Source organism: Eucalyptus grandis, chromosome 8 (assembly GCF_016545825.1).
Source record: "Eucalyptus grandis isolate ANBG69807.140 chromosome 8, ASM1654582v1, whole genome shotgun sequence".
Classification (NCBI taxonomy): Eukaryota; Viridiplantae; Streptophyta; class Magnoliopsida; order Myrtales; family Myrtaceae; genus Eucalyptus; species Eucalyptus grandis.
In genome coordinates this window covers 58,434,070-58,447,289 of record NC_052619.1, presented here as the reverse complement: position 1 = coordinate 58,447,289, position 13,220 = coordinate 58,434,070, and the positions used below count along the sequence as shown (strand labels likewise).

Here is a 13,220-nt window from a genome sequence, read left to right as displayed (position 1 = left end):
TCAGGAAAGTTGTCCGGCCTGATTTGTTGACTTACAGCTACCTGATTCACAGCGCGACTCATCAGGGTCGGTGGAGAGAAGCTCTGGTTTTGTTCGAGCGGATGGTGTGGGAAGGCTACGTCGCGGATGCTGTTACTTATTCCTCGTTGGTTGAGTGTCTATGCAGTTCCGTTAAACGCGTAGAGGCTAGAAGGCTTTTGATCGATAGGGTGCAAAGGAGGGTAATCCCAGACGTTCGAACTTTCTCCCCTGAGGTCAGGGCACTTTGTATATAAGGGATGGCAACCAGAGCAAAATGCGTCGTTGATGGGATGAGTCAAGGAGGTGTAGAGCCTGATGTAGTTACATGAACATATCGACGGACGGTTGTTGCCTCACACATCATATCAATTATGCTAAGTTGCTCAAACTGATGGTGAACAAAACTGCTCGCCCAATGTTTATAATTGCAACACCGAAATAGATGCACACTGCAATGCTAAAAAGTTCGATGAGTCAATAGAGCTCTTCACAGGTTCAATGCAAATGCCGTCACATTTAACATTCTGATCGGTGCCTTATTCCATGGTGGCAGACCTGAAGCTGCAGAGAAGCTATTTGATTAGATGCAAGCTGCTGGCCTACTTCCTGTGAGGACTTGCAAGGTATATGGACCCACTCTCAATTCGGACATTTTTATGGTGCCAATTTGTTTGTTGACTAAAGTAATAAAGCCGTCAATTTAGTGAGGATGTTGTCTTGATAACAGGTCCCCATTTGTTCGATGCAGTTGGGGTAATGAAAAGAAATTAGTATCTAAGCACTTATCGATTTCAAGATTAGCAAACCAGTCAGCAGAACAATTTCCTTTTTGAAAGTTATACAGCACTTTAAACTCAAAGTGAGAGTGCAATTGTCTTCTAATATCTTTAAGCAAAGTAGGGCCATCATTATTAATCATGTGCTCAAGGCTAATAAGAAAAGAATGGCTTTAAAGTCGATCTCAGTAATGATCTTATGAAATCCAAGTCGTTTTGTGAAGCTGCGTTCCGACCACTAGGCCGTTTTGCTTGTGTCGACAAACATATTCCTATGAATGTAGCAAAACCACCAACTCAGCTACTCCTTTCATTTCTCAATAAATTCCCTACACCAGCAAGTCTTGGGTTGCGATTAGAAGCCCCACTGGTATTCAATCTGGAAGGTGGATGATCCCATCTTATCAAAATTGCGGAAATGGATGATCCACTTGACATTGAGTTATATCACAATGAACTTTTAATGATTTCGTTTGTGTATGACCAAATTACTTGTACCGAATTTGAAGGAAAACAAAGTTATCCCGGAAAAATTACTTGTTTCTACACACGCCAAAAAGGCCATGCGTCTACTCCAAAAGTTATTCTCCAATCATGATGAAAATCCAGTCACCCCTTACTAATAAGATTTGAAAAGGAAAAGGAAAAAGGAAAAGAGAAAACATAGAAAAAAAAATGATAAAAGCATTAATAAATAAAAAGAAACAAAAGAATCTTAAAATCCAACAAAACGCATTTCTATATTGAGAGTAGACATTTTGAACAGTAACAAAACGTTTTTAAAAACTCAGAAATTATTCTCGGGAGCGGAATAAAAAAAAATTATTTACGAGTAAAAATTATTTTCGAGAACAGAATGGTTACCAAACACGCCCTCAATCATTAAAGCGTTAAGCACAAACTTCTAAAAAAAGTGCATTAAATTACCAAAATGACTTTATTATTATCATCATCATCATCAAAGACCATCAAGCTATTGAAAGGATGATATAATAAAGTGATGACCGAAACCGAACTGGACGAAGCCAAATCAACCCGATATTGCCTAGTCGGGACAGAGTAGACGTGCCTCGACGTCCTACCAATCCATTGACATCTTTATTCCTACGCACGTCTCGACATTTCTTGACCGTCGATGCGTACCTCATTTACATGCTTCCACGGTTGAAAAGACAAGTGAAGCGGCGCGGAGGTAGAGGGACTAGCTTCTATATTACCTTTAATTTAGTTCGGCCAGAGCGTGAGCATGGACGAGCTCCAGAGTCTGAGGAAAAGCCCACAACACTTGACCCTATAAAACGAGCCCACCAGAAACTTACATCAGGCCCAAAAACTCAAGGCCCACCGGCCGGCCCAACACCATCCCCGTAAAAGAAGGATGGAAGCGTTAAATCTGCACGGTGCTCCACTCGGTGTCTGGATCAACTTTTTTTTCAGTTGCCGACACACGCATGAAAGAGGTGCGACTCATTGATTGAGATTAAGTCGAGACATCGACGGAGCACTCTACGGGACAGGGAATTTATGGTGCCTAGAAGAATAGGTTTTAAACGTTTAGAAAATGCATGTCTTTCCTCATTTGAACTAATGTAATCAGAAATCTCAAATTAGTATATATATATAACAATTTATCCGAAACTACTAATACCATTCTTATCGTTTATCTCAAATTATTTTTTTCGTGTCACTGAAAATACACCGATGGCAAATTTAAGGAAATCTTATAGTGAAATTGTGGTAAATGTGGCATAAGCACTGTGGTTTGAGATTTTTCGTGACATAATGGCGAGTTCGGAATAAATACGGCATGTACGTATCAATTTAGAATTTTAGATTAATATCACGAAAAATCTCTAACCGGTACACTTCTGATAAATTTTCCTAAAACTAATTTTCTAATCACTAAAAACTCTAAATTAATACATTTTACGACGAATTTATCGCACATTAGTTTTACCACAGACTGGTACATCTCAAACTAATAAATATCATCAATATCGGCAGTTTAACGGTAGAATTTAATAGAAACTAGTTAAGGTATATTTATTATGGATGTACTAATTTAAGGATTTTTTTTTGGTGGTAAATAAAGATAATTTGGGGTAAAATTATCATAAATTTATCAATTCAATTTTTTTGTGTCTTTTTTTCTTTTTTTTTTTATTGTGTCGACCTTAAATTTTTTTGCGACACAAAAATAAATTCGGGCCTATGAGGCCGGGTCGGATCGATCGAGCTAGTCAGACGAACCGACCAGCACATGCCACGCGCGTGCATGGCTGATGTCACTATGACGTCAGTTGGCACGCGCCAGGCTTCCGCGCATGCATCGCATGCGCCTGGGACAGAAATAGCACGTGTGATGCACTCGCCCGATGGAGACCGTATGCACACGCCGACGACCCCAGTCTGTTCCGGCCGCGAGTGGCGGCGCGTCCGGCGGCCCCCGACGGCGATTCGTGACTCGTTTTTCTTGTATCGACGAGAGCTTCGACCCTGTGCTATCAAAATCGAACTTTGATTTACAGAAAATCAAAAAATGGGGTGAACAGTACGCGGGTGTTGGGATTTTTCCGTCCCCCATCGGCCGACGGCGGTGTTTCACGAAAATTCAATCAAAAACAAATCACAAACATGAAAATGGATCGGGAAACATGAAAGATGGCTCTGATACTAATGTTGGGAATAACAGGATTCCCTAAATCGGATTCGATACTAAATCAAACCTCTAAAACAAATGCGGAAGACGAGCGTAGGAATCACATGTATCACTGATCAAAGATACACTACAGAATCGAGCGTACCTTATTGTCCACATATTAAGCACCAATGTTGAAGTTCAAGGAATAATCCTGATCTCGTTTTACCGAGAAGCGTACTGTTGCTATTAGGGGGAGAAAACTCTGAAAAAGATGTATGTTCTTTTTGGGAGAGGGAGAAAGTGAAAACATACGTACGTCGTTTCTGTTCCCTTTCTTTTCTTTTCCTTAAAGCGTCTTATCCAAAAGACACATCCCCTCAACGTAACACCTCTTCATATCTCAACCCTTCATCCATGGGCTCTTATCTTGCGGGCCGGGCTTTTAGGCCCAACATGGGCGGACAGGCCTTAAGCCTATCATCATAGACTAAACCCATCACATCTGGACACCGCCACTTTCCGCCTCAGCATTGCCAATGTCCACCTCAATATTTCAAATGTCTACCTCAGCATCGCCAATGCACCGCCAATTCGGCACCGCCCATGTCCGCCCCAGTATCTCGTGAGTTCGCCTTGGCATTGCAAATGTCCAGGATTTAACTTTCTTAGGCTTTATGGTGACCGGACGTTTCACTCTGGTGATGCTTTATTTTCAATGTTATAGACTCTATTTTATTTTCGATGTTCTATTGCAATACTGTTTGAAACAAAATATGCGCGTGTGTTGGGGGGAGATGGAGTTTATGTTCGAATTGAGTCCAGCCTATTTCATATTCCGGTTCCCCTTGATGGTGCTTGATATGATAGGGAGAAGGGGAAAAAAAGGAAAAAGAACAACTGCAGTGTAGCCTGTTGCGTTCGTTGCAGTGAAGCCTGTTGTTTTCCTCAACTGGCTTGTAGTTTTACTTAGACCATTATTGTTGTTGATCATGTGTATGAGTGTTCATGGTATCATCAACTGATTTTTAGCCCATCAAGCTCATCCCTAAAATTGTAGGCAGCATCTTTCTCCTTCTTCAGCCTTACATTTATCCCCTCTCTATCTGGATTCACTTGGATTAGAACGCTTCGCTGTTTTAAATACTTGGGTTTGATTCACTTGAATTTGCCACTAGGCGACTAGCTAGCCTTGTGGGCCACGTGGCCCTCGCCAAGGTCGTGCAATATTAGGCGGGGGCTGCTGTGCCAAATCTAGCTCGGCGGTCGGCTCAAGGGATGATATGAGACCCGTAAGGGCCAAATGGTGAGGGAGATCATTAAGAAGATAATGAATATATGGATGCAGTTGATGTGGAAGGTGGTGAGTCCTTAAGATTTGAAGCTCGGAGATCCTTATATTGTATGGGCTTATGCAGCCATCAGGGTGACCTCTCATTCATCTTGCTTTTATTTTTTTATTTTTTAAAAATAGACCAATTTTTCTAAAAAGAGCGTATGCAAGTCGGAGCCTTGGGTCCGTATTCGTCATGCTGTGGTCTTTTTTTCGCGAAGGTTGGATTCTGTTTTCATATGTGTGGGGGTTCAATATAAAGAAAGAGGACCGAGAACACCATAATGATGTTCTTTCAATCTCCCTGTATTAAGAACGCAATTTTAAGAACAAAAACATGACGGGTCCATGTCTCGCAAAGAACATGTTTTATCCTGAAACCGACGTTTCAGGTTTTTGAGTAAAACCGACTGGTTCAAAATATAGAACCCGAAACCGAACAACTCTAGGTTAGCTCCCGTTTTTTGGAATTGGAAATCAGACCAGTCCTGTTGTGAATTGGTCCGGTTGCTCACCGCTTATAGTTGCGGAAAGTGAAAACACTTGAAAGGTTGAGTTTGGGATTAAGTAACTCAAAAATAGGTATATGCACGGAACAAAGGCGATCGCCTTTTCTTGCTTTCCGCAATAACTTAGTCAACAAAGCATGCGGATCACGTGCATGCTCGTATCTCCTTGATCAATCAAGAGAAAATTGCAATTCTATCAAATCTCTGGTCATCATCTTCGTCTCAGATCTCCATCCCAAGTCAAATTGCAACTTCAAGTGGCAAAGGTTGCGTTTGGGACCTGTTGAAAAAATATGACTTCGAATTAGGTAGAATAATAAAGTCAGATCGAGTAATCAAGTCAGACTTTGAGGCACGATATCACTTTCTTTAAGGATTTATTTGCCCCACAAAATTGTTAATGGTCACCGACAAATTTCATTTAGAATACAACAAAGTTTCAAATGAGAATACTAGATAACAATTTTAGTATTTTTCTAGGATCTCTCATAGAAAACAATTAGAATAATGACGGTAGTTTCTTTTGAAAGAAAACAAAAAAATGAAAGAAGATTATTGTTTGATCTCAAAACAATGTTACTTATTTTTGTCTTTCGAATATAGGCAACTCTTCAAAATGTTGCAAAAAAGAACAAAGGCAACCTTTCGGGAAATGTTACAAAATGAACAAATACGTCTCAAAGGTTACGTTGAAAAGACATAAAAAAATTTGGAATTAAATAAATAAAAAATAAAAAATAACCGTAACTTTTCATGAACAATTTAACAAGACTTTATAGTTAATTTTTATAGAAATAAATCCGAATTTGCACACTCACAATGTGGGACAAGGCACCTCTTCATTTGATAAACAAACTTGTGCACTCACGATGTGGGACAAGGCACATCTTCATTTGTTTTATAAACAAACTACCAACAGGACCTGCTTTGGGAAGGAGTTTTGGGTGTCTAAAGTCCATCTGGCCAAATATTGGATATTTGGTAAAAATTTTAAAAGGCACCTTGAGGGAATGTTGGCTTTTCAAACCCAAAGCAGGTCGGTCGATCTAGGTCGCCGGAGGCCGTGCGACCTCGGTGAGGGCTGCCTAGTCGCGCGATATCGGTAGCCCTTCATGGAGGTCACGTGACCCAAATCTAGGTTGCGGGGCTGCAACTCGGCAAGGGGTCACCACGACTTGCCGAGGTCGTGCGACGGGTCGTTGACGGTCACCAAGGTAGTTGCAACCTCGCTAGCCTCTCTCTAGCCTGTCACCGACCCATCGCAGCCTCAGGCAACCACGCCACGCAATTGGAACGGAGAAGAAAATGTACAGTGAATCACGAGGACAAAAATGGAAAAATAAAAATTGAGTGGGAATGGTTTTGGCACAAAATTTTTATATTAAACCCTAGGTGGCCCTCTGAAAATGCTGAAAGTCCAAGGCAGTCTTGAACTGAACAAGGATCACAGAAGCTAAAGCACAAAGTGATAATGTGGTTTGATCAAGGTAATGCAAGAATACTTGCTCAATATAGCTCCTGCCATTGCAATGCCAGAGAACTTGCTATTATGATGCAAAGAAAAGAGCAGAAATGGAGCTTACTAGTTTGCCATCCTCATGAAAAATCTCTTTCTCGATCACTGCATAAACCAAAAGGTTTTTTTTACAAGGATTACTAAAGATATAGTGTAATGAAGATCAGGCGGATCTCCTTTAGCTTCCATTACATATACACTGCGGATAGAGCCCCCGCAGCTCGATGAATCACACTCTCCGTTCGCTCTCGCCGAAAACGGCTTCCCTCATCATGAGCTTGATTCCCCTCACCCACAACTGAGCCATTTCATTGCCTCCCTTGCGCACAAAGTGGATTTCCTTGTTCTTCATCGTCACGACATGGAACATCCTCGGTTCATCTGTGTCGAACTTCCGCCTCCAGTTCCAGTGTAAAGACAAACTAACCCCACCTCGGCCCGCTTGCATATCACATTCCTCTTGCTCGACCTGCCCCAGCACAGAACTGCAGTGGGCCTGACCATCCTCAATAATTTAACGTGCAGAGTTCCTCTGCCACATTTCTTGTGCTTCTTAACACCCTCCAACACCACCTTCCTAGCAAGCTCATCTAAGGTCACTCTCTCTATCTCATTTCCAATGAGGTGCAGCTTACACTTGAGAGTGAGAGAGCAGTTTCATGTCTCGCATTCTCCAAGCTGCACCTCCCTCCATGTAAGATTAGGAGCACACACAGAGCGCTGTGACCTCCCTTTGCAGCTAAAATCAGTGGGGCATATCCATCTGCATCAGGGGCATTCACATCATGACCTTTGCTCATTAGGACATGAACCAGATCAATCAGTCCATCCCATGCCACATGACGTGGGTCTTCGAATGTTTCCCCATTTTGAGTCAACTCTGATAAGCTTCTCACCGTAACACCTTGCTTGGTTTTTAGTTTTGAGTTGGCCATGGCAAAGACAAGCACCCTTAGAGCTTCCATGTTACCATTTGCTGCAGCCCTCAGATGTATATCCATCAGCATCCTGTTCATCAAGATTAATGTCTGCATGCTCAACAAGCTTTTGCAAAGCATGGATGTCAATTGCCTGAGTTACAAACAAGACAAAAAATCTTGACATGAAAGACCATCGACAACAAAAGATAAAATCAGTGGATGACTACTACACTACCAAGATATGTTCAAAATCTGAAATTTGACAACAAAAGATAAAATTAGTCATGACTATTACTCTACCAAAATTTGTTCAAAATCCAGAATTCATTGACGAAGAAAGATAAAATCAGTCATGACTAATACCCTTTCCATCAAGAATTACCCCACTCCAAAAAGCTGATTGACAGACCCGTCTGCTGCCCATCTCCAAAACTGTTGGAAAGCTTTACGTCAATACTCTAAGGAGGCAGGTAATGCAAAGTTAATTAGTAATGGCACCAGATGTTTCGACAAAGGCTCCATTTCCATTGCCCAGTCCATTGCGAGTTCGCACCTCTCCTCTAAGTGTAAAACTGCAACTCTCTGCATGTGACAGCAGTGTATCGAATTGCAACCATTTGTGAAGGATACACCCTGCAGCTCGCAGATTTTAGTAGCCTGAAAAGAGGCGGCGATGTTGGCTCGGTCACTTCTCTATCTTGAGTAGTTGCTGAAGATAAAGAAATCTGAGCATTTCTGCATACGCCACATAAACATCGATAAGAAGGCCTTAAGAGGAACATTAAAAGAGCTGCACAGTTTCCATTGCTTCATCCAAGAAACCGGTCAATTAACTGAAGTAACTCTCATCAAACAGACAGACATAAGGACACAAATTGTCGACATCATCTCCACAGCTTTCATGGGTCTATACCAATTAAGGATGCTAGTACCATCTGTTTCCCATCCGTGATGTTCAATCTGAGGATCGTTATCAGAAGTATTGATTGTCCAAAGCTTTTTCATTTTTATTTCCAAATATAAGCAAACCTTGACAGACACACAATTTCTTTAATCAGCTATTCCATCCACATCAAGCTAGTAAATTATCCATTGGTGCTCATTCATTCCAAAGTTTTATTAAAAAGATGCCAAACATCATGGGGAAAGGGTTAAAAGGAGTAAGTATGTTAAAACCACTCTCATACACAGTATTTCTTTTTACTCATTGAAAATAATTTAGTAGAAAGAGTAACAATGCTAACAAAGTTATTCCACTTAGCTATTTTGACCATTAAGTTCATTGAGTTTGATATGAAAAGGAAGGCCAAACATGCAGTCCTGAGTCTCAAACATCCAAGTTGTCGGAAATCTACAATAGTTGATCAGTGTTCTTCAGACCCTTGATCTTTAGTAAATCATATTCACATTTTTACTTAATATCCGCAGTGAAAAATGAATATAAATATAGCACTTCAAGCATATTTACAGCATAATAGAATAGCAAATGCTGGATTATAAATTTACATCTGGTCAACTTACATATTTATGGATTCTATTGCCAGCCTCACTTGGGTTTTTGAGCCAGCATAGGAGAAATTGCAATCTTTATGCTGCTTCATGGGTGTCTAAAGTAGCAGCAGCAAGGTAAGATAAAATCAGTCATGACTACCACTCTACCAAAATATGTTCAAAATCCATAATTCATTGACAACAAAAGATAAAATCAGTCATGACTACTACACTTTCCATCAAGAATTACCCCACTCCGAAAAGCTGATTGACAGAACCGACTGCTGCCCGTCTCCACTACTGTCTCCACTATTCATATTGTTATGCGTTATGCAGTGCTGCCTTGATCGCTGCTTGGTGCCACCAATGCTGGGGCCACGGTTGCATGGCCGCCGGTGCCGGTGGCAAGTATGAACGGAATATCGAGTAGACAAAATATCAAGTAGACAATATGTTTTCCACTGGAGTTTGTTTATCCCTAAACACACGCAAACAAAAAGAAAAGAGAGGGAGATAGAAACATACCATATTGATGAGTTCAACGAATGAGTCGCAGACAAATGGTGAATGGAGGCACCAATACAAGAGTATGCCACTCCCGTCGCCGCACGGATGCCTGCCGGCGTTGTCGAGCGACCTTATCCCGCTGCATCACCCGACCGGCATTGGCCCCTGCCGCTCCTCGCGTAGGGCATGCACAGGGCCAGAGCGCTCGCCAATGGACGTAAGTCCCGGCGGCCTCGACCACGGTCGGCATCCGTGCCAGCGGCGAGAATGCCAGCGCTCTTGTATTGAAATAAAAAACAGAATTATTGTCTACCGAAAAACACCGCTATCTGATTCGAGTGAGAAAGTGCGAGAGGAGTGGGGTTTTGGGGCGGATTGAGGATTGCCGAGAGTGCGCGGTTACGTTTGCTGCGGAGGAAGCCTAGGGCAAGAGGCGTGAGAGTTTTATTTATTTATTTATTTCTTTAAACCCGACCCGAAATCCAAAGACCGGTTTTCTTTTTTCCATTTTTTTCCACTTTTTTTTTTTTTTTTTTTTTCGAGTTTTAAAACCAAAACACAGTCCATCCACCTGGTTAGTTAATAAGAATAATGATACAAATAATCCATGAATTGTGGCTCAAAATATAATTTGTTCTTTAAACTTTTAATTTGTTTAATGTGATTCCTGAATTTTAGCACAATGTGCAACGTGATTTTTGAATTTTTAATATTGAATGTATTAAATATGTATTAAAAGTTCATGCATTATATTGAACAAATTAAAAATTTAGATATCACATTACACATTGTACTAAAGTTCAAAGATCACATTAGACAAATTAAAAGTTTATTAAACAAATTACATTTTGGCTCAAAGTTTAGGGACTACATTGTACATTTTTATACAATTCAGAAACTATATTGAATATGTATCAAAAGTTCAAAAACTACATTGAACAAATTAAAAGTCAAAGGACCATACTGAACAAATTAAAAATTTAGGGACCAAATTGCATACAAAGGTTATGATTTATGATGCATTTAATTTTTCTTAATATCCTTAATCAACATTTTGAAAATCAAATGGTTCATCATCAAGAATTCTTGATGAATACCTCATGATTCCATTTCAAATTGATACTCGCCTTGAATTATCATTTTGGTTCCTCAAAAGAAGACGGTATATGCATCTAAATATATGGTGCGTTTTGTTAGACTTTTGGGGGAAAACCATGGAAAATGCAAAGAACTTTAAATTAAAAAAGTTTTCCAAAATGCAAATTGTGTTTGGTAAACTGTAATATAAAAGTGTATTGTGAAATATCCTTGAGCAAAATAATATTTGGAGAAATTTACATTACAAAGGACTTTTATGATAAAAAGAAAGGAAAAAAATAGTTGGCCGGTGAAGGGTAAGTGGCCGCTGGCATCACCACAGCCGACATCTCAAGTTGCAAGACCTCAGGCGGCCGTCAGACACTACTGACGAGGGCTGCCTGGGGTTAGGCGACCCCTAGCGACCGCTAGCGAGGGCCGCCTAGTTGCGCGACCTCAAGTGGCCCTTCATGGCGGTGGCGGCATGGGTCGCTAGAGATCATAGACTAACCTCGCCACAACCTAGGCAACCTCCGCAACCCAAATCTGGGTTGTGGTGAGGTCGCACCACCCGATCTAGGTCACGTGACTAGTTGGCAACAGTCGCCGGGGTACCGCCACCATGCTGGCCTCTCTCCAGCCCATCGCCAACCCATCACAACCTCGCTGACTGACATCTGAGAATCTAACGAAGAAGAAGATGAGCAGTGCATCGGGCCTTCCAAAAAAGCTGAAAGCCCAAGGCAACCCATGTCCTGCCTTGGACTTTTAGCCTTTGAAAGGCCAGCATTTGTTCAAGGTGGGTTTCAAAAATATTTCCAATCACCCAATATTTGATCAAATGGATTTTAAACACCCAAAACTACTTGCAAATTGTCACACCCTAAATCTTGAGCGTGCACACACCCCTCGATGGTCAATTAAATTGTGACGTTCCTAGCAAGCATCACCAACCCAATCGATTCATGCACATGCGGAAACAAAATAACAATCTTTAGACAACAATCAACATTGGATAGAAAAGCAGGACAATCAATTTCAACAAACCACACTTTATAATCATATATGGTTTAAATACATAACTAGTCTATATACAAGAGCCTAACTCCAAAAAGAAGAGCTACTAAGCCATCTAAGCACTAGACTCCTCATCCATGGGCTCAGGGTCCACCATGACACTATCAGGAGTGTCAAGATCCATGGGGTGCGCTGCTTCCCACTCTCCGATCCCAACAAGAGGTCCGTCGAAACCCGTAAAGGACCCTCTCGACCCCCTTGAGGGAAGCCAATGAACCATGCTATGAATTGGTGAGGGACCAACTGAGGTATGCCCTCATAAACCCATACCACAGACTCAACTAGCTCCCGAGTCAGGGTGGTCCTGAGAATAGGGAGGAAGGTGAACTCAAAATCCATCATCTACGGGACCCCTTAACGTACGTGACACTCCTCCATCTAAGGAAAGCATCCATTTCATATGTCAATCAATCACACGAGTCCCGATTATAAAGCCAAATCATTATGACATGTTTCATTCCATGCCACACAATTTCGTCCCATAATTAGGCGCGGCTAATTCACTCATACAAGCGTTCCAATTCATATAACCCATCGGCCTTATCCAACTCAACAGTCGGCAGTCATCCGGAATAACGGGGCGTTGTCTCGCTTCGTCGAGCATGGTAACGTCTACCTCTAGATGACATTCCCGAAGGAGCATCGGCCCAACCTCTCCTACGACCACCATCGGTTGACTGGGGGCATTCTCGAAGGAGCATCGTCCAATGTAAAAGCTCGTGACAGGTTCTCATAGCAATCACCCGCACCAAGGATATCGTACTTTGCATTTAAATGCCTCAATTAAAATAGTATACTAGATCTATTTTCTTCATATTAAAAACACCCGATAAAATATTTGTGCATGGAGTACACGATCAGATTAAACCATAAAATGGGATATCCTCTCTTTTAAAAATCCTACTATTTGATAAAGTACTTAAAAATATTTTTTGTGTCAAAACCCGACACCTGGTATTTTTCTAATTAAGTACCAAATTTCCATATTTTTGAAATAATAAATCAAAATCACCAAACAACATCCAATTGCATAATTTAACACTCAATTGCACAAACCAACACAACCACGATGATTAGCACGAAATTCTAACAACCGACTATCCCGGTATAATTTACGGAAAATCATAAATAATTAAATAAATTACAATTAAATAAATAAATTGCAACCTAATTAAATTAAATCACTAATTAATATATATACTCTAATCTAACCACCTAATCACCAATCAACTAATCTATTAATCTAACTAATTTAAATCTAACCACCTAATCACTAATTTAACCTAATTACCTAATCTAATTAAATAACTAAACTAGCTAATTTACTCTAATCTCAATTAAGCAAACTAATAACT

At 40.8% G+C, this 13,220-nt stretch overlaps 1 long non-coding RNA gene across 2 annotated transcripts; it reads right to left on the bottom strand.

The window, feature by feature from the left end:
• Window positions 1–6,856: 6,856 nt before the first annotated feature.
• Window positions 6,857–10,126, bottom strand: LOC104415334. Of its 2 annotated transcripts, XR_005545157.1 has the most exons (3): window positions 9,455–10,126; window positions 9,235–9,320; window positions 6,857–8,448 (listed from the first exon to the last, which is right to left on the bottom strand). It is a non-coding gene; the product is annotated as an uncharacterized LOC104415334 (long non-coding RNA). The 2 variants fall into 2 exon arrangements; XR_001979952.2 differs by having other exon boundaries at window positions 9,235–10,126.
• Between the last annotated feature and the right edge of the window lie 3,094 nt (window positions 10,127–13,220).